Consider the following 26,974-nt stretch of genomic DNA (forward strand, 5'->3'; position numbering starts at 1 on the left):
CTTATCCAGCACTGCAGTGGCCGCGGAGCTGCAGCATCAAAACACACACACACACACACACCCCACCACCGGCAGAAGCAATCTCAATTGCAGCCATTTTAGTGTGTGTGTGTGTGTGTGGGGGGGGAAGGGGGAGGGGGGGACACCCAGGATAAAATAAACAAGGCAACGGCAGAAGCAGCGAGCAGTCAGAGAGACTGAATTACGCCCGCTGGCTGCTGTGTCTCAAGAGGTCCCTGAAGAAGCCAGCTTTAAAGTAAGTGAACCAGTGCCATCTTCACACGGTCAGTTCACCCGGCCGGGTTACCTGGCTGCGCTGCTCTAGCTGGGCGGGTCAAGGTTCCGTTGCATTAGATGCCGAGTCGAAATTTAAACTTTATCTAGCGATCTCTCTCTCACACACACACCGTCTCTCTACTGCGCGGTGACTACTAGTTCATTCATGTCGGCGCTCAAACGCTCCGGTTAACATGGAACACATGCAGGTAGTTTATCTAAGTTTGTTTGGGCGCATCGCTTGGTGAGTAAATGTTGACGAGGGTCAACTTTGAACACGAGTGCCTGGAACTTAGGTGGTCGGTTGTAATGGATCGGCGCTGATCAATGTTCCCGGGAACTGCAGCGATCACTAAACCCTGTGTGTAGTGAAAACTGTTCCTCTGTTTTTAGCTGCGGGCTCGAAATAATTCCAAGATGATTGCTCCCCTTTTCTGATCTGTTCAGCTCGGCCAATTCTCACAAGTGTGGGCCATTGGAAAATAAAAAAAAAGCACCCGGGGTTTGCACATGGTTTTGTGGTTACAATGGTCACCCTTATCAAGTAATAGACACAAAATGCTGGATGTAACTCAGCGGGACAGGCAGTATGTTTACGAAGGAACTGCAGATGCTGGAAAATCGAAGGTACACAAAAATGCTGGAGAAACTCAGCGGGTGCAGCAGCATCTATGGAGCGAAGGAAATAGGCAACGTTTCGGGCCGAAATCCTTCTTCAGACTGATAGGGGGCATCTCTGGAGAGAAGGAATGGGCGACGTTTCGGGTCGAGACCTTTCTTCAGACTGAGAGTCAGGGGACACAGAGATAAGAAAGGGTAAGATGTGAAAACGAGAGAACAGAGAGGACGAGGATCATGGAAAATGTAGAGAGGAACCAGGGGAAGGTGACAACGAGACATACAGCGATAATATGTAATCAGGGAGGGGGGGGGGGGGGGGGGGCAGTGAAACTGGTGGGGGAACTGGGATGGGGGGGAGGGGTTGAGAGAGAGGGAAAGCAAGGATTACTTGATCAATGTGAACTTTCCAGTTACAGCTAATTCACTTCGGACATCCGATGTATCTATCGGAGATAGATAGGTTCTTGATCAGTACGGGTGTCAGAGGTTGTGGGGAGAAGGCAGGAGAATGGGGTTAGGAGGGAGAGATAGATCAGCCATGATTGAATGGCGTAGTAGACTTGATGGGCCGAATGGCCTAATTCTATTCCTATTCCTTATGACGTTGTGACAAGCTTAAGAAGGGCAAAATATGTATTTTTCAAAGCGAACCAAGCAGCGAGTTGATTTGCAAATGTCCTTGTGTGAGGAGAGAGAATTGGGCATTCAAGTCTACTCCGTCATGGCTGATCTATCTCTCCCTCCTAACCCCATTCTCGTGCCTTCTCCCCATAACACCCGAATAACACAGAATGTGCGGTGGTTTTTGTTGAGGAACGTCACCCGAACCTACATCAGGCTGATTGCGATTGATCAGCAGTTGTCATAGACCATCTCGCCGGGGAAATGTATTTGAGCCGGTGGAAAGGGCGCTTGTGCAGTGTGGAACTAGCAGTGGCCAGCGCGCTTTGTGTTTTAGGTATCCAAGACACGTCCGATTGAGCCGAGGTCCGGGTTAGTCTTGTGTTAACTTACTGCCGCAGAGAGACTGAGTCATCTCGGAGCTGTCATTTCAGCACCGTGCAGATAGACGCAGAATATCAGGAGCGCAACGGCAAACACCAACAAATCTCAAGTCAGCCTGCGTTTTGAACGACTTTGCGATCCGATAGTGTAACTTCACGGGGTCTTAGAAAAGTTGACTTTTGTCTTTTGGCCACAACGGTGCAAAGGGAGGTGACATTAACTTTAAAAATCGCTCTTGTTTGACCGCGTTGCAGAAGTAAGTAGACCGCTATGCGTTTTCACTGAATGCTACAATTGCCTGAGGGAGGCTAGTTCGCATACATGCGGATTAAAGTATTGCCTCTTTCGGGGGCGCGGGTGCTGCGAGGAGGCTTCAAATGTTATTTGCAGGGGGGGGGGGGGGGGGGGGTGTGTGATTCGGTTCTTAAAGCTGGCGATGTTAAAGAACGTCGTGGACTCTTACTTGGAAGTTCATTTTTATAAAACGAGTTCAATTTCCCTCCCTCCCCCCCTCACACTCAAAGACAAATTGCATTAGAAATGAATGGAGTTGCTTTAAAATGTTCCTCTCAAAACAATGCAACTCGGATTCTTTCTACCGGCAATGGTCTTTGAGACATCTAGCTTGTTCAATTTAAACGTAAAATGTCTTAAAATGAAATGTTTAGGCGTCCCATTATTGTGCCGAGCCTTCCATTTGGTATCGCCTTCCTCCCCTCACCAATCTTCAATTTTTAACTCAATAAACTGAAGATATATTTGGGAGGGATCTTTATTTTCCGAAGAACCTCAGTAAAATGTTTAAATACCACAGGCCACCCCAAAGCGGAAATATCTAACGTTGCGTGTCAACTAATCTTATGCTAGCCATTGATCGCCTGAATCCACCACGCCACGTCTGTTCTGTCACAAATTCGGCGGACAGAACTGATCATTACATTTATTCCGTACGGTTTTATTAAGACTGTGCACCATCAAGGTGCTCTTTGTCAATGTTCTCAGAGGGAAAGCCACTGTTTTTTTGAAAAGGAACCCCCGATGTGCTTTGTGTTCTTATCAGACTAAACTTCTAATTGTGAAAGTTTCCTTGGAGTATATGTCTTATTTATCACAGATCATGTGCCGTTCGTCTAAGGTAGAGTTTTTTTTCATTACATTGTCTTTGCCCGTCTTCTTCCCCAGCCTTTAGCAGTGGCGCCTGCCAAATTGTTAGTAAAATGCATTTAAGTAACACATATAATGATTATGCCTATGTATTTGGATGAATTAATTTAGAATGCTTGTGATCTGTCAAATCTCTGATTAATGAAAACAATAACTTGTCTTTTTCAATATTTGATCAGAATTTATTTTTTCAAGGGCCATGTTTGCTTATAATGGTCTGTAGAACCAGTTTAGAGTATTTGCTTCATGTTTAAATCAAATCATTTAATTTCATTGACCAGAAATCTCCACAGCTGTAAATTATATTGGAGGGAGAAAAAGTCACCAGATTGTGCTGCAGACTTTCATTCCATTCTGCCTCCACTTTAAACGGTTAATATTCAATAATTTCTGTATTGAACACCACATCAGTGAATTATGTTTTGAATCTTATGACACAATTCCAATTGCTGGTGCCAACCATACAACCACTGGGTAGTTGCAAGGTTATTTTCTCTTGCAAGGAGGTGTGTGTTGAATGCAGACTAACTTATTACGTACAAGGGACTAACTGCAGAATCCCTAACACTGAAATTATAGTGACCTCTAATTTAGCTGTAAGACTGCACCATTCGTAACAGCCTTAGACTTGTACCGCTGCAAAGAGGCACAGATATATATATGTTTTAATGCAGGACTAGCATCAAGGGCTAGTATTGTCTTTAGTGAGTACTGATAATGGGATTATCCCTTTCCCAGCCATGTAGGAGTTAGCAGGGTGATGACACAGAGGGAACATGGCGCTCACAATAATAGGGCACATTCTATTCTTTTGCCCTTCAAACGTTTTTTAAAAAGGCCATCTTGAAGATATGTACAGGTATCATTGTTCTGTATATTTTGGCAATTCTTGAATATCTAACTGGAGGCCAGGGGCATCCCAGCAACACAGATAGCTTCCACCCTGAGGATTTCTTCTCTCTTGCATCTTGCAGAGGTTAACATTTCTTCCAAAATGTCGGAGAGAATTAAAAAATAATTCCACTTATCGTACCATCAGTTAGAACATAGAACAGTCTGTACAACATTTGGGGTTCAAATGTTAGCCAAAACCTTCCTGGATTAGTTAGCCAGGCTACCGAATGTTCCTGCCTGTACTTGGACCCCATTGGCATTTAGAAAGGAAGGAATAAGCAGTCAAAACATGAAGTTGTGAATATTTCTGGCATCTGCATCAATTTGAATATCAGATCAGGAAACAAAGAAATAGATGTATTTGTGACTCCTATTATAGTGAAATAGCCCGTGATTGGGTTTTGGAACACAGACATTTGTAGAACTATATTGCATCATGAGTTAGAATCTTCAAGTGGATGGAACATTCTGCGCGAGGAGAAATCACGACTGCGATGGAGCGTAGAAGACAAAACCTTCCGGGGAAAATGACTACATTTTCAGAATCGTTCGATTCCTGCCCTATTCATGACGGGGATGCCAGACTGAAGAATGTAAGCGGTTTGAAAAATAATAGAATCGCTATTTTTAAAAGATGGGGCGAAAAGATGGGTTTGTCCTTGTTTGTTGCCTTCATTCATCTCTGGCAGAGGATCATACCTGAATGGGCAGCGATGAGCAGACAATGCTCCATATTTAACCATTACTGTGCTGGTTAGTGGGCACCTTGAAAATCAACAGTCATGGGAGCCTCCGCACTTATAAGAATATTTTGTTTTATTGTTCGATATTCCTTAAATTTGAACAGTGTGATTTTAATAAGGGGGGGGGGGAGTTATTTTCCACACGGTGCTATCATCTGTACGATGCCGTTGTAGTTACATTTCAGGCTCTGTTCCGTGGTGTAAAATGGAGTCAGGTCTTAGGAGTCTGCTGCAGAGTGTGAGTCAGAGCTGAACGCAGTCAGACTCTGCAGAATAGACTCTCTTCAGCACCTTCTGTGTAGAACGTGGACCTGCGCATTCTTGTCGAGCTTAACATAGACTCACATAATGTGGAAGCAGGCCCTTTGGCCCAACTGGCCAACGTGCAACTTATTTCACTTTCTCCATGCATGGCTTGCTCTCTGGACGTTATTTTGCACTAAACGTTATTCCCTTTATCATGTATCAGTACACTGAGGATGGCTTGATTGTAGTCTTTCGGCTGACTGGATAACACATAACAAAAAAGCTTTTCACTGTGACTCGGTACACGTGACAGTAAACTAATGTAAACTGAGAGGGTTTGTTTAGGTTTAGTTTAGAGATACAGCGTGGAAACAGACATTTTGGCCCACCGAGTCTGCGCCGACCAGCGATCCCCCGTACACTAGCACAGGGTAACTGCGCCTAATTTACAATCTTTACTGAAGCCAATTAACCTACAAACCTGTACGTCTTTGAAGTGTGGGAAGAAATCCGGAGGACCTGGGGAAAACCCACACAGGTCACAGGGAGAACGTACAAACACCATACAGACAGCACCTGTAGTCAGGATCGAACCTGTGCCTCTGGTGATGTAAGGCGGCAACTCTACTGCTGCTCCACTGTGCTGCTCTAGGATGACCTAGGTTCACCATGCCCAGTCTTCAGCCAGTCCTGTACCTGATCTGCAGGGCAGTGTGCTGTATCCAGAATGATTCAGCATTCAACGTCTCTCTTGTTCTCTACATTACCACCCAGCCTTAAAATGATATTTCACTCAGCTGACCTCATCAAAGTTGTTGGCTTATTGCATAAGCCCACTGAAAATGTAATTTCATGTCCCATCAAAATCAAATATCACAAAAGTATTGGAGAGTTCATTGTGTTAGTTCCCCATGACTAAGTCGGCGAGCTTATTTTCTAAATGGGGAGGGATTCAGAAATGGGAGGTGCAAAGGGACATGCCAGTGCTGGTATAGGATTCCCAAAAAGTTAAATTGCAAGCTGAAGCGGTAGTAAGGAAGGCCAATGCAACGCTAGCATTTATTTCGAGAGGACTAGAATATAACAACAGGGATGTAATGCTGAGGCTCTATAAGGCAATAGTCAGACTGCATTTGGAGTAATGTGAGCAGTTTTGGGCCCTATGTCTGAGGAAGGATGTGCTGGCGTTGAAAAGTGTCCAGAGGAGGTTTACGAGAATGATAAACCAGGAATGAGTGGGTTAACATATGATGAGCGTTTGACGGCACTGGGACTGTACTGGGGGACCTCATTGAAACTTCGCGAATTGTGAAAGGCCTGGATAGAGAGGATGTGGAGAGGATGTTTCCACTAGTGGGAGAGTCTAGGGCCAGAGGTCATGACCTCAGAATAAAAGGACATTCCTGTAGGGAGGAGATGAGGTCGGTGGAATTTATTGCCACAGAGGGCTGTGGAGGCCAAGTCAATGGATATTTTGAAGGAGGAGATTGACAGATTCTTGATTGGTAGGGGTGTCAATGGTTATGGGGGAGAAGTCAGGAGAATGGGGTAGGAGGGAGCGATCATCATCATCATCGGCGGTCACTCGAAACGAGTATGACTGTCCTCTCCTCTCTATAGAGTTGTCTATTTGTGGGTCTGCAGATGTATTTATGGGTCTGCAGATGTCTGTAAAGGCCGATCCGCGATCCCCACACCGTGGTGGCTGTGTTTCTGACCACGTGTGTTGATACCTCTGGACACTGTAATCCAGTCAGCAAGTTTGAGGCAGGCTATTTTTCGGAAACCATTTCTAGCCCTTACCCCAAGTGGGGTGAGCAGAGTGGATCCTAAAGGGGCTGCTCAGTGGTGGGTGCAGCTGCCTAAGGACTCTTCTGCCTCGTTCCAAGAGTCCAGTGACTGGATCTAGCATCCACCGCCTGATGTGCCAGCTCATCACTAGGGGCTTCCTGATCTCACAATCCTACCCTGTCGCCATTTGCTGCTCACCATAGGACTTAATCTAGGGTGTTTGGGTTGATTCCTATATGGAGGACGCCAGTGCGTGACTTTGTTTAACGTGGGGAGACTGGTGCACAGACAGACACCACACGGTCCTTGACAGATCTGGGTCAGGATCCAGTGGCGTGGAGTCCAAGACAACCGGAGACTCTTTTCTGCTGCAGCCTTCATCCGCCTTCCCAGCCGTTGTGACGCTCCACTAAGGTCAGCCACCGTCCTCCGCCTGTTCCACCGTTGAGGTCTTGGTTGGATTGCTCTTTCTCAGAGACCACCCCCTCGACCGTACCACCATGGGTGGCCCTACCAGGAGCATAGCTCCAGACGGCATCGATCTCAGGATCTCAGGACCACACAAGCTTCTCCACCACGACAAGGTGACACTCCATGGGGAAGAGGAGGGAGAGATAGATCAGCTATGATTGGATGGCGGAGTAGACATGATGGGCCGAATGTCCCAATTCTGCTCGTATAAATTATGAACATTACGAGCTGTGCCATAAGGTTGGTTAGCTTCGGAAATAATTAAAGGGGCGACATTTTCTGAAGTTGCAGAGGAGGCAGAGATTATTTCCAGCTCAACATATTCTTAGAACCTCCGAGGAAGGAAGTTAGGCCAAAATCTTCACCTCATTCCTGCTTCAAGTCAGTTCAGATTTTGCAACTGGGAGTTTATATGGGTTGTAAGAGAACACAAATTTTGATTTAAGAAATAAAGCAGTTGTGAAAAATTCAAATTTGAAGTAGCTTTAATAAAAATGATTGTTGCCTTTAAAATCTTCATTCTTGAGATCTTCTATCACTGACATGTTTGGGTCATTTCAAGTTGCAAAACATCAGCTGCCAGAAATCTAAAATTAAAAAAAAGAAAATGCTGCAAATATTCAGCAGGTCAGGCAGCATCCATGGAGCCGTTAACAGATTTCATATTTTAGGTTGAGAGTCTTTCATCTGTGGCTTTGGAAAGTTATCGAAAATGGACACAAAATGCTGGAGTAACTAGATGGGACAGGCAGCATCTCTGTAGAGATGGGTGACGTTATGAAAGTTATTCACCTGTAATGTTACTGAGGATAGCTGGGGGTTCCAGCACAGTCTGCTCCATGCACATGGGACATAGTGCAGATCTGAAGATACATAGAGACCCGTCTAGATGCAAGGAATGGAGGGACATAGATCATGTACAAGTAGATGAGACCAGTTTATATTGGCATGATGTTCGGCACAAACATTGTGGACCAAAGGGCCTGTTCCTGTGCTGTACTTCTCAACCTTTTATGCGCTAGTGATACCAATGTGATAGTGGAACTTAAGAGGCTTAGAGACAGGCACATGGATGTGCTGGGTAGATAGGATATGGATCACATGCAAACTGATAAGTGTCATCATCTATGACACAGACGTTGTTGGCTAAAGGGCCTGTTTGGGTGCTGTACTATGTCTATGTAGGTAGGTGTTGCACACATCATTCACTGGACATCATTGTTTCTTCTGCAGTAATTCAGTGAAGAAAGTTAATGGAATGTTGGCCTTCATAACAAGAGGATTTCAGTAAAGGAGTAAAGAGGTTCTTCTGCAGTTGTATAGGGCTCTGGTGAGACCACATCTGGAGTATTGTGTACAGTTTTGGTCTCCTAATTTGAGGAAGGACATCCTTGTGATTGAGGCAGTGCAGCATAGGTTCACGAGATTGATCCCTGGGATGGCGGGACTGTCATATGAGGAAAGATTGAAAAGACTAGGCTTGTATTCACTGGAGTTTAGAAGGATGAAGGGAGATCTTATAGAAACATATAAAATTATAAAAGGACTGGACAAGCTAGATGCAGGAAAAATGTTCCCAATGTTGGGTGAGTCCAGAACCAGGGGCCACAGTCTTAGAATAAAGGGGGGACTGAGGTGAGAAAAAACATTTTCACCCAGAGAGTTGTGAATTTATGGAATTCCCTGGCACAGAGGGCAGTGGAGGCCAAATCACTGGATGGATTTAAGAGAGAGTTAGATAGAGCTCTAGGGCCTAGTGGAGTCAAGGGATATGGGGAGGAGGCAGACACGGGTTATTGATATGGGACGATCAGCCATGATCACAATGAATGGCGGTGCTGGCGCAAAGGGCCGAATGGCCTCCTCCTGCACCTATTTTCTATGTTTCTATGTCTATGTTTCTATCAGCCCTGTTATTCCCATCGTAAAGTCCTCTGATACAATGTTTTAGTTTCCCAACCACTCATCTGGAATTTGAACTCAAAATCTGAGTTGCTGGGTGATACATGAAATATCACTTCATCTTTCAAATTGGTTCAATTCCACTTTTCCACTTTCAGTCCAGAATTCAACACTTTCAGATAATCATCCATTCCAGCTTTGAATCCTCAAATCCAGTATTTGTTCTCTCTTCTCTACTGTAAATTCAGAATGTATTTGTTTCCATCCTTAAGCACTTACCGCTGGAAGGAGCAGCGCGCCTGCCAGTCAGTCGGTGCGCAATGCGTTAGACGTAATGACGTGCATGTGGGCTGACGGCCTTCTTCACATAGTCACTCATGTGACTCCGAAGTAAAATTCACTGTCACGTTTACCGAGGTACAGTGCTGAAGAAGGGTCTCGACCCGAAACGTCACCCATTCCTTCTCTCCAGAGATGCTGCCTGTCCCGCTGAGTTACTCCAGTATTTTGTGTCTACCTTTGAGGTACAGTGAAAAGCTTTTGTTGCGTGCTAACCAGTCAGCAGAGAGACAATACGTGATTACAATCGATCCATTTACAGTGTATAGATACATGATAAAGGAATGACGTTTAGTGCAAGGTGAAGCCAGCAAAGTCCGATGAAGGGTAGTCTAAGGGTCACCAAAGAGGTAGATAGTAGTTCAGCACTGCTCTCTGGTTGTGGTAGGATGGTTCAGTTGCCTGATAACAGCTGGGAAGAAACTGCCCCTGAATCTGGTGGTGTGCGTTTTCACACTCCCACTCACAAATATGTACTACAACATTTATGGGCTGGTGTAAAAAGAAGAAACTGCATATGCTGGTTTTGACATAAAGACACAACGTGCCGGAGTAACTCAGTAGGTCAGGCAACATCTCGGGATAACATGGATAGGAGGTTTCAGTTAGGAACTCTTCTTCAGACCCTAGCACTGTGTGTCCTTATGGGTTTTTCCACCTATAGCTATTTTTGAAGAATGGTTAGTGTATTGGTGGACCAGGTTCTGCACACCAAAACATAAACATTTTTTAAAGTGCTTGATTTCATGCATGGGAGGAAACTGGGAAAACCCACACGGTCACAGGGGAAACGTAAAACTGTACGGATAGCACCCATGTGCCAGGAGATAGCAGGGCAGCACAGTGGCACAGCTGGTGGAGCTGTTGCCTCACAGCACCAGAGATATCCTCCCACATCCCAAAGACCTGCAGGCTTTAAGGTTACCAGACCCATCAGACCACCAAGACCACGGCAACCTGTGATCACCTGTTCACTCTACTTCTATGCTATCCAACTTTCTCATCCACTCCCTACACACTAGGGGCAATTTACCTCATATAACCATATAACCATATAACAATTACAGCACGGAAACAGGCCATCTCGGCCCTACAACTCCGTGCCGAACAAATTTTTTTTTTCCGCCTTGGTCCCACCTGCCTGCACTCATACCATAACCCTCCATTCCCTTCTCATCCATATGCCTATCCAATTTATTTTTAAATGATACCAATGAACCTGCCTCCACCACTGGGAGCTCATTCCACACCGCCACCACTCTCTGCGTAAAGAAGTTCCCCCTCATATTACCCCTAAACTTCTGTCCCTTAATTCTGAAGTCATGAACTCATCCCAAAGACTTGCGGGTGTATAGCTTAATAGGTCTCTGTAAATTCCCACAAGTGTGTGTAGGGAATGGGTTAGAATGTTGGATACTATAGGACTAGTGTTGCTATAGAGGGAGCGCAGCATAGGTTCACCAGGTTAATTCCCGGGATGGCGGGACTGACGTATGATGAAAGAATGGGTTGACTGGGCTTGTATTCACTGGAATTTAGAAGGATGAGAGAATGTAGAAACATATAAAATTCTTAAAGGATTGAACAGGCTAGATGCAGGAAAATTGTCCCCGATGTTGGGGGAGTCCAGACCAGGGGTCATAGAAACATAGAAACATAGAAACTAGGTGCAGGAGGAGGCCATTCGGCCCTTCGAGCCAGCACCGCCATTCATTGTGATCATGGCTGATCGTCCCCTATCAATAACCCAGGCCTACCTTCTCCCCATATCCCTTGACTCCACTGGCCCCTAGAGCTCTATCCAACTCTCGGGTCACAGTTTAAGAATATGGTTTGGCCATTTAGGATTGAGATGAGGATTTTATTTTTCACCCAGTGAGTTGTGAATCTGTGGAATTCTCTGCCACAGAAACATAGAAACATAAAAAATAGGTGCAGGAGTAGGCCATTCAGCCCTTCAAGCCTGCACCGCCATTCAATATGATCATGGCTGATCATCCAACTCAGTATCCTGTACCTGCCTTCTCTCCATACCCCCTGATCCACAATGGCCACATCTAACTCCCTTTTAAATATAGCAAATGAACTGGCCTCAACTATCTTCTGTGGTAGAGAAATCCAGAGATTCACCACTCTCTGTGTGAAAAATGTTTTTTTCTCATCTCGGTCCTAAAAGGTTTCCCCCTTACCCTTAAAAGGCAATGAAGGTCAATTCACTGGTTGTTTTCAAGAGAGAGATTTAGCTCCCAGGGCTAAAGGAATGAAGGGATATGGGGAGAAAGCAGGAATGGGGTACTGATTCTGGATGATCAGCCATTGAATGGTGGTGCTGGCTCGAAGAGCTGAATGGCCTACTCCTGCACCTATTTTCTGTTTCTATGTTAGTGGGAATAGGTAATCAATGATCGGTATGGTCTCGGTGGGCCGATGGGCCTGTTTCCAAGCTATATCTTTCAATTAATTGTTGAGGAAGGGAGAATATTTTAGGGGAATGTCTGGTCATGACTGAATGACGAGAATAAAAACAGGGTTAATAATTAATCTGGAAAAGAAAGTTACATATAGAGAGAGGGTAATTCATTATAGTTTCAGTATAGTTTCCAATGCCTGGTAAGAAACATCTATTTAGCAACATATGATATGGGAAAACAGGAACAGTGATGGGTCATTTGGCCCATGCAGCCTGTTCAATCATTCAGCACAAACATGGCTTTTATCAACTACTTTAGCCCCTTGTTCCTGCATTCTCTCAATATACTTTTGCCATTAATAAATGTATTTACCTGCCTCTTAATGGCTTGGCTTCCACTGTCTTGTCGAATGGAAACTGGTTACTCCGGGTGATCCGGTTTCCTCCCTCATCCCAAAGACGTATCGAGCAACGGAATCATCCTACCAACAACTAGAGAGCAGTCCGAAACTACCATCTACCTCATTGGAGACCCTTGGACTATCTTTGATCGGACTTTACTGGCTTTATCTTGCACTAAACATTATTCAAATTATTTTATCACGTATCTGAACACGGCGGATGGCTCCATTGTAATCATGTATTGTCTGTCTAAAGCTTTCACTGTGCCTCAGTACACGCGACATTAACCTAAACTCATAAACCAAACTCGACTTGCGTGTTTGTAGGTTAATTGGCCTTCAAAAATTGCCCCTAGCGTGTAGGGAGTGGATGTGAAAGTGGATAGCACACCACAGAAGCTTTTCACTGTACCTCGGTACACGTGACAACTAAACTAAACTGAACAGCATAGAACTATTGTGAATGGCTGTTTGATGGTCAGCATGGTCTCGGTGGGTCGAAGGGTTCACTCCTGCTGGGTGAAGATATTTCTCCAGTTATATGTAGCAAACTTTGTTCAGTAAGGCCTTGAGCCCTGGACTCAACAGCTGCTGAGGACAACTTATCTAATCCTATTAGAAAGATCTCTCTGCTTTCTCTGTGCTGCCTTCTCAGTCTTTCAAACTTAGACTTAATTGACCCAATCTCTCCTCAAAAACGAGAACTGCCATTCCAGGAATCAGTCTAGTAAACCTTCATTGCATTCTCATCTTGACAGTGGTGGTCTGGTTTCCTCCCTTATCCCAAAAGCATGCTGGTTTGTAGGCTAATTGGCCTCTGTAAATTGCGCAGAATTGGTCGGTAGTCGATGCGACAGTGGGTTAACATAGAACGAATGTGAATGAGTGATCAATGGATAGCGTGGACTTGGTGGGCCGAAGGGCCTGTTTCCATGCCGTATCTTTAAAGTGAAAAAATAATATCCTTCCTCGGATAAGGAGACCAAAGCTGCACTCATCACATGAGATTGGGTCTTCCCAAGGGCCTGCACAGCTGCAGTAAGACATCCTTGCTTTTACTCTCATCACTGGCCCACTACTGATGTGTAAAATGGTTGTGTAGCATGCTTTGTTCAATGGTTCAATGATACTTTACGATACTTTATACCTAGGTACAGTGAAATGCTTTGATTAATAAAATAATGCACAGACCTCACCAAGGCGGTACACAGGTGTTGCCACATTTTGGCATCGGCAAAGTTAAAAAAGTTAACCGAACAGTCCTATCTATTGCCTGTGGCCGCATCTGGCAGAAGCCCCCCCCCCCCCCCCCCCCCCCCCCCCCCCCCCCCCCCCCCCCCCCCCCCCCCCCCCCCACACCTGCCTGGGTCCTCTTTCATTTCTGTTTTGTTATGAGTAATATTGCAAATTAAATTTACATTCCCTTATCACATTATTCTCTTGTTTCATACATTACACATGAAACAAATCAACCCCTCTACGGCACTAGCTGATTACAATGTTCCTAACCCAACAACAAATATATAACTGACCATTTAACCTAATCAGCCAATGGTAACATGTATCTTGCAAGGAAGGAAGAGTCTAAATTGCTGCCCTGTTTACATGCACTTCTGAAGAAGGGTCCCGATCCGAAAAGTCACCTGCCCATAGCCTCCACAGATGCTGCCTGACCTGCTGAGTTCCTCTAGCACTTTGTGCTTTGCTCAATATTCCAACATTTAGCTGCCTTTCTTTACTATCACTTAGCTTATTGCTCATGAATGTTGATAAGGGAGCCATTTAAACTCAGTTTGAAATCGCCATATTTAGAATGGAGTTGCAAGATATACAATAGTTGTAGCTTAGTTTAGTTTAGAGATACAGCGTAGAAACAGGCCCTTTGGCCCACCAAATCCGCATCGACCAGTGATCCCTACATATGAATACTACCTTTCACGCGCCAGGGACAATTTTACATTGATACCAAGCCAATGGCTTGACTGGGCTTGTATTCACTGGAATTTAGAAAGATGAGAGAATATAGAAACATATAAAATTCCCTCCCACTTTGGAGTGTGGGAGGGAACTGAAGATCTCAGAGAAAACCCACGCAGATCATGGGGAGAATTTACAAACTCCGTACAGACAGCACCTATAGTCAGGATTGAACCCGGGTCTCTGCTGCTGTGAAGCAGCAACTCTACCGCTGCGCCACCGAGCTGCCCTTAATAAAGAATAAAATGGAACAAACTGTGAAATGATTGAGACAGGTACTATAACAACACCAAAAAAAACACATTTGAACCGGTAAATGGGTAGGAAAGGTTTACAAATTGATATCTTTAACAGCATGGACTAGTTGGGACTGTTCCCATGACTCTAAAAGTAGGCCGGGGTAGAGGACAAATACAATCCCATCACCTTCCACTGGGGTTGGTTGGATCAAGAATTTCTACATGGTTTCTGGTTAACAGCTCCATCCAAGACCGCGAGAAATGACAGAGAATTGTGGGTGCAGCCCAGACCATCAGGCAAACGAACCTCCCTCCCATTGACTCCATCTACATTACACGCTGCCTCGGCAAGGCCAGCAGCATAATCAAGGACCAGTCTCTCCTCCCCCATCAGGCAGCAAGAAATACAGAATGTGTAAAACACATGCCTCCCGGTTGAGGGAAGATTTCTTTCCAGCTGTTATCAGGCAACTGAACCATTCTACCAACAACTCGAGAGCTGCCCTGAACAACTATCTACCTCACTGGAGACCTTCGAACTATCTTTAACCAGACTTTACTGCATTATCCTGTGTCTGTCCACTCTGGACGGCTTGATTGATCAGCCATGATTGAATGGCGGAGTGGGACTTGATGGGCCGAGTGGCCTAATTCTACTCCTATCACTTGTGTACTCGTGATTGTAATCACGCATTGTCTTTCTGCTGACTGGTTAGCACGCAACAAAAAAAAGGCTTTTCACTGAGGGGTAACTTTTTCACACAAAGGGTGGTGGGTGTATGGAACCAGCTGCCATAGGAGGTAGTTGAGGCTGGGACTATCCCAACATTCAAGAAACAGTTAGACAGGACAGGTTTGGAGGGATATGGACCAAACGCGGGCAGGTGGACCTAGTGTAGCTGGGACATGTTGGCCGGTGTGGGCAAGTTGGGCCGAAGGTCCTGTTTGCACCCTGTATCACGCAATGACTCTCTATGACTCTCTGACTATGACTGTACCTCGGTACATGTGACTATGAACTCTACTATCACCCAGCAAGTGAATTCTCATGGATTTCAGTTCTGAAGAAACTCCCATATGGTCCCCATCCAAACCATGTATGAATATAATGAATCAAACATCTCTGCAACAAACACCCCAGTCTGTGAGGTTAGACAAGCACACCTCTTCAACCCTCACCCTGAACACCGGCGTTCCACAGGGCTGTGTGCTGAGCCCCCTTCTCTACTCCCTCTTCACCTATGACTGCACACCTGTACATGGTACTAACACCATCATCAAGTATGCAGATGATACAACGGTGATTGGCCTCGTCAGCAACAACGATGAGTTGGCCTACAGGGAGGAGGTCCAGCACTTAGCAGCATGGTGCGCTGACAACAACCTGGCCCTTAACTCCAAGAAGACCAAGGAGCTCATTGTAGACTTCAGGAAGTCCAGAGTCGGCACACACACCCCCATCCACATTAACGGGATGGAGGTGGAACGTGTTTCTAGCTTCAGGTTCCTGGGAGTCAACATCTCCGATGACCTCTCTTGGACCCACAATACCTCAACTCTGGTCAAGAAGGCTCACCAGCGTCTCTTCTTCCTGAGGAGACTGAAGAAGGTCCATCTGCCTCCTCAGATCCTGGTGAACTTCTACCGCTGCACCATCGAGAGCATCCTTCCCAACTGTATCACAGTATGGTATGGCAACTGCTCTGTCTCCGACCGGAAGGCATTGCAGAGGGTGGTGAAAATTGCCCAACGCATCACCGGTTCCTCGCTCCCCTCCATTGAGTCTGTCCAAAGCAAGCGTTGTCTGCGGAGGGCGCTCAGCATCGCCAAGGACTGCTCTCACCCCAACCATGGACTGTTTACCCTCCTACCATCCGGGAGGCGCTACAGGTCTCTCCGTTGCCGAACCAGCAGGTCGAGGAACAGCTTCTTCCCGGCGGCTGTCACTCTACTCAACAACGTACCTCGGTGACTGCCAATCACCACCCCCCCCCCCACCCCCGGACACATATTATTATTTATTCAAATCGTTTGCTATGTCGCTCTTCCAGGGAGATGCTAAATGCATTTTGTTGTCTCTGTACTGTACACTGACAATGACAATATAAATTGAATCTGAATCTGAATCTGCTTCAGTTTTAAACAGCTGGAAGCTGAAAGATTCCATTTATACATCGTTCTTTTTTATTTTCAAAAGTAAATTTGTCAAGATGGCTTTTTTAAAAAAAAACATCGTCTCTCGTGGATATCCAGTCCCATCAGCAGAGACGTTCTTTGCTGGTTCCAGGCGGGGAGGAATCTTTCCATTGAACCTGTGTTCCCAACATGTCATTTCGATCAGGATGTTAAACCATCGACCCCGTTTAAATCTCACTGCACAGATAGGTCCACTGCGCAGTGCGTCTGACGAGAGGATAGCTCACAGCAACACACCACATGGTATGCGTGCACGGATTTTTCCCAACAACACAAATTGCCTTCTGCCGACTGTGAAATAAAACCATCATTTGCCTGTTTTCTAAATGCTCAGCTCCTCCAGATACCGCAGTCCACAGTCCCACCTGCAACCCATGGTCCGTGATGTGAGACTAATACCGCTCTGCACACAAAGTTTAATGCATTCACTGTATTTTCCATTACTCTATATTCCTTGCTCATCAGTGCCGACTCTGATAGTTCTGTTCCTTTTCATACCCCCACAGTTTGGTTTGCCCTTTCTCCCGACTCTCAGTCTGAAGAAGGGTCTCGACTCTCGACCCGAAATGTGTTGACTAGTTTCCCCACAGAGATGCTGCCTGGCCTGCTGTGCTACTACAGCATTTTTGAGTTTATTACTGTATTTTTCTCATTCCTTTTTGGTGCATTTTGAGTGTTCGTGTACAATTTAATGTGGCACAGCAAAAAAACCCCACAAACATCAGGGATAAAAAAAAACCCCGAGTTAGAATGAAGTGGCAAAGATAACTGCATGAAATCTTCCAGCGTTGGGGTAAAAACGTGAGAGTGATTTCAACGTTGGGTTCTCCGGGGGGGGGGGGGGGGGGGGGGGGGTCTGGAGAGAGTTTGAACCATTGACCGAGCCCAGTTATTGCACAAGCACTCACTGTGCAAAGCCAGCTAAACGGACAAATACTAATTAATTCCAGTTTTTGTGGGAAAAGTCCGCATGTGGGAAGAAACCAAAGCCAAATAACTGGCCCCCAGCACATCTGCTCTGTGGAATGCATTTTCATAATTCCATAAGTTCCAAGAGCAGAAATATGCCCCTGTCCCACTTAGGAAACCCGAAACGAAACCTCTGGAGACTTTGCGCCCCATCCAAGGTTTCCGTGTGGTTCCCGGAGGTTCCTGGAGGTTGCAGGTCTTACCTTCCACTACCTGCAACCTCCGCCAACCACCTGCAACCTCCGCCAACCACCTTCAACAAGCATCGCAGCTGGCTTCGACTAAAAAATTACCGATTTGAATTTTTTGAAATAATCGCCGGAACATAGAAGAAGCGGAAGCCACTTTCGACCATTAGGGAGACTGACAAAAACCTCCGGGAACCGCACGGAAACCTAGGGTGGGGCGCAAAGTCTCCAGAGGTTTCTGTTCAGGTTTCCTAAGTGGGGCAGGGGCATTAGGCTCTTTGGCCCATCAAGTCTACTCCTGACCCGATCGGTAGCCTGTCCTTGCTCTCCCCAGATGCTGTCTGACCCTTTGAGTTCCCCGAACACTTTGTGTTTGGCTCATATAATAGATACATTCAAGAGGTGGTCTTGTAGAAATGTATAAAATCACGAGGGGAATCGATTGTGTGAATGCCCAGAGTCTTAATTTGAGAGGGGAGAGATTTAATAGGAACGTGAGGCGCAACTTTTTTCAAACAGACGGCGCGATGCATAGAATGAGCTGCTGGAGGAGGTAGTTGAGGCAAGCACTATAATGGCAGTTAAGAGACATTTGGACAGGTACATGGATAGGAGAGATTTAGGGAGATATGTGCCAGGTCAGGCAGGTGGGACTAGCGTCGTTGCGGCAAGTTGTGTTGCATGACTCTATGATACCCAATGTCATTACCTCAGTCCCTTCAGGAATGGGTGACACTTGTGCCCTGAAAGTTAGGGCTTTCTAGTTTCATGCGCCTTTACACCTTTTGGCCAATCTTTAAAGGGGGTCAGAAAAATAAAAAATGTCATAAGTGATAAATTAGTCATTCGACCCATAAGTCTATAGGAGGCTAGAACCCCGTAGGATCATGTCGGCCCATTAAGACTGGACTCGACTTGTACCGCTATTAGATGATTGAGGGGGGATCTTATACAAACTTACAAAATTCTTAAGGGGGTTGGACAGGCTAGATGCATGGCTGATCCAGAACTATCTCTTTTCACCTCTGCCACAGAAGGTAGTTGAGGCCAGTTCAACCCCCTTGTGGCTATTCTCCTGCCCATGATTATCGAATGGCCCCGATAACCTCTGACACCTGTTTCTAATCAATCAAGAATCTATCTATCTCTGCACTGTATCCACTGACTTGGCCTCCACAGCCTTCTGTGACAATGAATTCCACAGATTCACCACCCTCGGAATAAAGAAACGTATTCTAATTTCCTTCCTAAAAGAACGTCCTTTAATTCTGAGGTTATGGCCTGTAGTCCTAGACTCTCCCACTGGTGGAAACATCCTCTCCACATCCACTCTATCCAAGCCTTTCACTATTCTGTATGCTTCAATGAGGTCCTTCCTCATTCTTCTAAACTCCAGAGAGTACAGGCCCTGTGGTATGTTAGTGTATGTATGATTGTATGATTTGCTCCAGGTTTTTCACTCCCAGTGCCATTTCATTTTTTGTCCATCTCGCCCTGAGATCATCCCACTGGTTCAGTATCTCTATCTCAGCCGCCTCCTCTTTCCATTTCCACCCCCTCAATCTCCCACCGCCTGACCCGACCAGACCAGGCAACTCACCAGTAATAGGGTCTCTCTGTCTGGGGATGGGAGAGCATGTCTCACGGTTGCCCGCAGTCTTCCCGGGTCTATGGGCTAAATGGTTTGGGGGAGGTGGGTGATGTACGGTGTTTGTTGTGGACATGTCAGTGCAAGAGCTCCCGTTTTCCTGTTGGTCCATGTTAATACAGCAACAACCCAACATGAAATATCAGCGGGATTGTTAATGGCGAGGACTGAAATAAACCAAGCACCACAGTTTATTGGTGAAAATAAAATGACATTATAAGTCAACTGTAAATAATTAGTGCCATTTCTTTGGCTCGGTATTGACCGGTGATGTAAAGTGCAACATGAAATGCACTGAAGAGACATCAAGGAACTGTAGATGCTGGTTTACAAAAAAAGACTCAATGTGCTGGAGTAACTTAGGGTGTCATAGGTGACATTTCGGGTCGAGACACTTCTTCAGACTGAGAGTCAAGGGAGAGGGAAACGTGGAGATATGAAAAGATACAAAGAACAAACAAATGAAGAATGGACCTTTGTGGCCTCCACCTTCCTAGATCATCCTCGCTGGCCTTTGGCATACATTTCATTCATTTGTTCCTTGTACAGTACTTTTTCAAGAGAAAGTTTCCCTTTCCCCTGACTCTCAGTCTAAAGAAGGGTCTCCACCTGAGATGTCCCCTATTCCTTCTCTCCAGAGATGCTGCCTGCCCCGCTGAGTTACTCCAGCATTGTGTGTCTATCTTCGTAGTAAACCAGCATCTGCAGTTCCTTCCTACACATGGTAGGTGAATGTGTGGTGTTAGGGGTTATGGGGGGATGGCAGGAGAATGGGGTTGAGAGGGAGAGATAGATCAGCCGTGATTGAATGGCGGAGTAGACTTGATGGGCTGAATGGCCTAATTTGCTCCTATCACTTATGAACCTATGTAGCTGCAAAATAACCTGCCACGTATTTTTTGAAATTAGCACCAGCATTCTAAATGCATGTCACTTAATTAATAGAGTTACTGCCGATCTGATAAATGCTCACCATGATAAATGAAGTAGGTAATTACTTAGAGCATGAGAATGCTTGGTGCACTCGAATCAGATTCATTTCACCCTCATTGTAAGAGTGGACTGAGTTTCTTTCTGTGTAGGAAGGAACAGTAGATGCTGGTTTTTACCGAAGACAGACACAAAATGCTGGAGCGGATTGTGATAGTCCGTGCCTCAACCACCTACTCTGGCAGCTTGTTCCATACACACACCACCCTTTGTATAAAAAATACGCCTCGGTTTCTCCCATCACCTTAAACCTATGTCCTCTGGCTCTCGATTCCCCTACTCTGGCCATTTACCTGATCTGTTTCTCTCAAAGTTTACGGTTCTTTCCCCATAACTATTTACAATACTAGACTAAGTGAAACCCGTTGGGTCCCAGCATCACACGGGAGGGCTGGTCACCAACGCAATATTCCACCTCTCCACCAATTCCAATACTGCTCGCCAGTGGGGTGGGCCTGTCTGTTGCGCTAGTATGGGTGTTGCGGGCCGAAGGTACTGGTTTCCAGAGGGCTAGTATAGACATTGTGGGCCGTATGGATGCTTGGGCAGGCATCCAACTGTTGCAATGATTTTTAAAGCGAAGCCAAGGCAAACAATTGGGCTGCAGCCACCCGACAACTAAAATTCATTTTGTGAACACGAACTTATTAAAAAAAGGCGAGACAAACAATTGGGCTGCAGCCACCCAACAACCAAAATTCATTTTGTGAACACAAACTTTTTAAAAAGGGCTGCAGCCACTTTACAGACGCATCAAGGGGAGTAAACGTGCCTTCAGTGTTATTCGCAGCTCAGAGAGCCGTGAGCCATGACCCTCTCGCTTCCTGGGTCTGACAGAGACTGAGTGAGGCACGACACTTCCTGTTTTTATAGTCCCTCCCCCTGCCGCCAGCGGGGGCAGCAGAGAGAATGGGGAATTTTGTAAAAACATTAATATCTCTCTCATTTTTAATTGACGGAAAAAATCCTCCGGTGGGGGGCTCTGAGCGAGGTGGCCAAAAATGACGGCCGTAGGTGGCGGCATTCTCTAGGAAATCGCAGCACAGTCGGCCAAAAGTGGTCAAGATCAGAGATTTAGTAATATAGATATAGTAATGATTTAGATGATAGAATTAAAAGTAACACTAGCCAATGTGCAGATGACACAAAGCTGGCAGTGTGAACTATGAAGAGGATGCAAGGAGGTTGCAGGGTGACTTGGACACATTGCGTGTGTGGGCAGATGCAGTATAATGTAGGTAAATGTGAGGTTATCCACTTTGGCGGCAAGAACAAGGAGGCAGATTATTATCTCAATGGTGTCAGATTAGGAAAAAGGGAAGTGCAACAAGACCTAATGTCCTTGTACACCAGTCATTGAAAATAAACCTGCAGGTACAGCAGGCAGTGAAGAAAGCTAATGGCATGTTGTCCTTCATAATGAGAGGATTTTGGGTATAAAGGTCCTACTGCAGTTGTACAGGGCCCTGGTGAGACCACATATGGAGTATTGTGTGCCGTTTTGGTCTCCTAATTTGAGGAAGGACACAGTCTTAGAATAAAGGGGTAGGCCATTTAAAATTGAGATGAGCAAACACTTTTTCACCCAGAGAGTTGTGAATTTGTGGGATTCTCTGCCGCAGAAGGCAGTAGAGTCCAATTCACTGGATGAATTTAAAAGAGAGTTGGATAGAGCTCCAGGAACGAGCAGAATCAAGGGATATGGGTAGAAGGCAGACACGGGTTATTGATTGTAGATGATCAGCCATAATCACAATGAATGGTGGTGCTGGCTTGAAGGGCCAAATGGCCTCCTACTGTGCCTATTTTCTATGTTAACTATGTTAACTATGCTACACTGTTGTAAACAACAATTTTTTTTGCTTCCACCACATTTTCTTCGGCAGTGAATTCCAGACCATGACCAAGCAGAAGGTGTTTTTCCTCGTGTCACTTTAAATTTATGCTCTCTTGTTCTTACTCCTTCTGCCACTGGAAACAGTTTCTCTCTACTCCTCTTCTTTGGACACTTCACAATTTTCAATATCTCCATTAAATGACCTCCCAACCTTCTCTGCAATAAGAAGCAAAATCTCATTTTCCCTGGCTACTAAATTACACGAGTCCCTGTCCTTCGCTAACCATTTAGATGTAAAGTTAAACAGAGTATGGGGTCTAAGCCCATAACTCCCTGAAAGTGGCAACTTAAGTACAGTGCCCTCCATAATGTTTGGGACAAAGACCTATAAATTATTTATTTACCTCTGTACTCCAAAATTTGAGATTTGCAATAGAAAAAATTATATGTGATTAAAGCGCACATTGTCACATTATATTAAAGGCCATTTTTATACATTTTGGTTTCACCATGTAAATAATTACAGCAGTGTTTATACATAGCCCCTCCCCATTTCAAGGCACCATAATGTTTGGAACACATGGCTTCACAGGTGTTTGTAATTGCTCAGGTGTGTTTAATTGCCTCCTTAATGCAGGTATAAGAGAGCTCTCAGCACCTAGTCTTTCCTCCAGTCTTTCCATTACCTGTGGAAACTTTTATTGCTGTTTATCAACATGAGGACCAAAGTTGTGCCAATGAAAGTCAAGAAGCCATTATGAGACTGAGAAACAAAAATAAAACTGTTAGAGACATCAGCCAAACCTTAGGCGTACCAAAATCAACTGTTTGGAACATCATTAAGAAGAAAGAGAGTACTGGTGAGCTTACTAATCACAAAGGGACTGGCAGACCAAGGAAAACCTCCACAGCTGATGACAGAAGAATTCTTTCTATAATAAAGAAAAATCTCCAAATACCTGTCTGACAGATCAGAAACTTTCTTCAGGGGTCGGGTGTGGATTTGTCAATGACCACTTCCCGTAGAAGATTTAATGAACAGAAATACAGAGGCTACACTGCAAGATGCAAACCACTGGTTAGTTGCAAAAATAGGATGGCCAGGTTACAGTTTGACAAGAAGTTTTTAAAAGAGCAACCGCAGTCCTGGAAAAAGGTCTTGTGGACAGATGAGATGAAGATTAACTTGTATCAGAGTGATGGCAAGAGCAAAGTATGGAGGAGCGAAGGAACTGCCCAAGATCCAAAGCTTACCACCTCATCTGTGAAACGCGGTGGTGGGGGTGATATGGCCTGCACATGTATGGCTGCTGAAGGTTCTGGCTCGCTTAAAGTCATTGATGATACAACTGCTGATGGTAGTAGCATACTGAATTCTGATCTGCATAGACACTTCCTATCTGTTCAAGTTCAAACAAATGCCTCAAAACTCATTGGCCGGCGGTTCATTCTACAACAAGACAATGATCCCAAATAGGCGGCATGGTGGCACAGCGGTAGAGTTGCTGCCTTTCAGCGCCTGCAACTCGGGAGACCCGGGTTCAATCCCAGCCACATGTGCTGTCTGTACGGAATTTACACGTTCTCCCCGTGACCTGCGTGGGTTTTCTCAGAGATCTCTGGCTTCCTCCCACACTCCAAAGACGTCCAGGTTTGTAGGTTAGTTGGCTTAGTGTAAATATAAATCGTCCCTAGTGGGTGTGCAGGGTAATGTTACTGTGCGGGGATCATTGGACGGCGCAGGCTCGGTGAGCAGAAGAGCCTATTTCCGCGCTATATCTCTAAACTAAAACTAAACTAAATACTGCTAAAGCAACAAAGGAGTTTTTCAAAGCTAAAAAATTGTCAATTCTTACGTGGCAAAGTCAATCACCTGGTCTGAACCTAATTGAGCATACCGTTTATGTGCTGAAGAGAAAACTGAAGGGGTCTAGCCCCCAAAACAAGCATACACTAAAGATGGCTGCAATACAGAGAAGACACTGGTGATGTCCATGGACCCCAGACTTCAAGCAGTCATTGCATGCAAAGGATTTTCAACCAAAGGAATAGGTGACATTTTGGATCGAGACCCTTCTTCAGATTAAGAGTCAGGGGGCAGGGAAATGAGATATAGACAGTGATATAGAGAGATCTGGATCTGGATGTAGTACGCTGAAAAGCTCTAGATAGAGCATCACTCATCAATATGATGGTGGTGGACATGCTAGTCGAGATGGAGATGCTTTTGGAGTTGCATCTGTATGTGTTGACGTTTTGGAGATCTCTGATGCTGGCTGGTAGGGTATTCCAATCCCTTGCTGTCTTGAAGAACAACGAGTTACAAAGTACTAATGAAGTGCTGTGCGGAATGAAATGGTCTCCAGGATGGTAGCTTCTGGTTGACGTGCCTATGGGTGCTTGGATTAACTGGATGTGGTCCTCCATATTTATATCAATCGTGGTACTCTTGATCTTGTGGAATGTTGTCAGTCTGATGAACTTGTGATGAGTAGTAGGTGGATGAAGTTTAAGGTCCTTCATCATGCTGGAGACTGAGCTCCACTGCTTGTACAAGGCTTTTATATGCTTGGATCTTAACTTCTTTGGGTGCGTATTGCCGAATGCGACGTAGACACTGCTGGTTTTGGCTGTTGCCCCTTCCACATGCTTGTTCCATTCCATTTCAGACAATGTAACTCCTAAGTATTGATGCCTAGAAACTGCCTCTAGCTGATGTCTAGAGAGTGTATAGGAATGATGGATTGGTTTAGGTTTCCTAGTAAAATGCATGACATTATGTTTTTCGGGTTTGAATATCATTTGGATATAAAACATAATTTAGATATAATTTATTAATTTAGATATAAAACAAATGAATGAAAGATATGTAAAAAAGTAACAATGATAAAGGAAACAGGCCATTGTTAGCTGTGGGCTTGGTGAAAACGAGTTACTGACCATGAGACTCAACAAGACGACTTTGAAACTAGTACATCAACTTGGGTGGGGGAGAGATGGAGAGAGAGGGGATACAAGCGTTACTTGCACTTAGAGAAATTAATATTCATACTGCTGGGTTGTAAGCTGCCCAACTTTAGTTAGGTAGCATTTAGAGTGTTACACGCAGTTCTGATCACCCCATTACACAAAGGATGAGGAAACTTTGGAATGGGTGCAGAGAAGGTTTACCACAATAATGCCTGGTTTAGGGGGTATTAGTCACAGGGAAAGGTTGGACAGACTTGGATTGTTTTCTGGAACATCAGAGGTTGAGGAGTGATTTGATCGAAGTATATACAATTCGTTTTACCACTGTAACATTATGAGGGGACAGATAGGGTAGACAGTCAGAACCTTTTTCTCAGGATGGAAATATCAAATACTAGAGCACAGCTTTAAGGTTAGAGGGGTAAATGTTAATGGAGGTGTGCTGGGCATATTTATTTTACACAGAGGGTGGTGATTGCTTGGAATGAGCTGCAAAGGTGGTGGTGGAGGCAGATATGATACTGGCATTTACGAGACTTTTGGATTGGCACATTTGGTTATGCAGGGAATGGAGGGATATGGATCATGACAAAATTTGTAGGAAAGGACTTGTGTAGAAAGAACGAGTCTTACTGTCTCCGACTACATTTTATCTCTGTACCGCCCACTCCCCTGACATCAGTCTGAAGAAGGGTCTCAACCTGAAACGTTACCCATTCCTTCTCTCCAGAGATACTGCCTGTCCCGCTGAGTTCAGAGATGCTGCCTGTCCCGCTGAGTTACTCCAGCATTTTGTGTCTACCTTCATGTGCAGCAGAGTTGGTCTTAGCATCGGGTTAGCACAGGCATTGTGGGCCAAAGGGTCTGTTCCTATGCTGCACTGTTCAATGTTTGTTCAATGTTTTAAATGCAAACAGAAGAATGGACTAGACCCGAAACGTCACGTATTCCTTTTCTCCAGAGATGCAGGCTGGCCCCCTTAGTTACTCCAGCTTTTTGTGTCTATCTTTAGATATATTGGGATGTTTATGGCCATTCATTGATTCAATTTTGAAGATACTTTTCTTTTTCCAATAACCCTTTGTCTTTTCAGCTTTAATTTGATTTCACAGTTGAAAAACTAAAACGTCCAAGAAGACCTGGATAATGTTAAATCAGTTAAAGCTTCTACATCAATTGAATGGAGGATGGATTCAGACTAAAACTAGGGAAGAAATTGACAGCAGCACAGGAAACAATTGTTTGCTGTATAGCAACAGCAGTGATAGAAGTATTTAATTAACTACCTGAAGATTCACTGTTGGTGCCCCACTGTTTCTGATTTCCATTGATGACTGTAATGAGAAACTGAATGGAAATTAATCCAAATGGTGCAGAATGCTAATCTGTAAAAAACATGCAGGTCTGATAAGGCTGTTAACGACAGACAAAGTTTGCTTGTTAAAATCTTTAATGTAGAGCACAGAATTGAGCAGACAGGAACAGGCCAAGGGGCCTAACGTTAGCCTGAACATGTCCTCCTTTCCATTTAAAAAGAAGCTTTTAATGCAGAACATTATCCAGGTCTTTTTTGGCGCTTTAGTTTCACAACACGGGTGGCACGGTGGCGTTGTGGTAGAGTCACTGCCTTGCAGCGCCAGAGACCCGGGTTGGACCCTGACTACGGGTGCTGTCTGTACAGAGTTTGTATGTTCTCC

General features: G+C 45.0%; 1 protein-coding gene across 2 annotated transcripts in view; it reads left to right on the forward strand.

The window, feature by feature from the left end:
* The first annotated feature begins 139 nt into the window (after positions 1-139).
* sv2ca (synaptic vesicle glycoprotein 2Ca) overlaps positions 140-26,974 on the forward strand; it is a 215,782-nt gene continuing 188,947 nt past the window's right edge. Inside the window, exon 1 of one of the 2 annotated variants that reach the window (XM_055631380.1) lies at positions 140-256. The gene's annotated coding sequence lies outside the window, so the exon portion shown is untranslated. Of the gene's footprint in view, positions 257-1,746; positions 2,159-26,974 lie in introns of those variants that run through there. The other variant, XM_055631384.1, reaches the window with a different exon arrangement.

Source organism: Leucoraja erinacea, chromosome 3 (genome assembly GCF_028641065.1).
Source record: "Leucoraja erinacea ecotype New England chromosome 3, Leri_hhj_1, whole genome shotgun sequence".
Lineage (NCBI taxonomy): Eukaryota > Metazoa > Chordata > Chondrichthyes > Rajiformes > Rajidae > Leucoraja > Leucoraja erinaceus.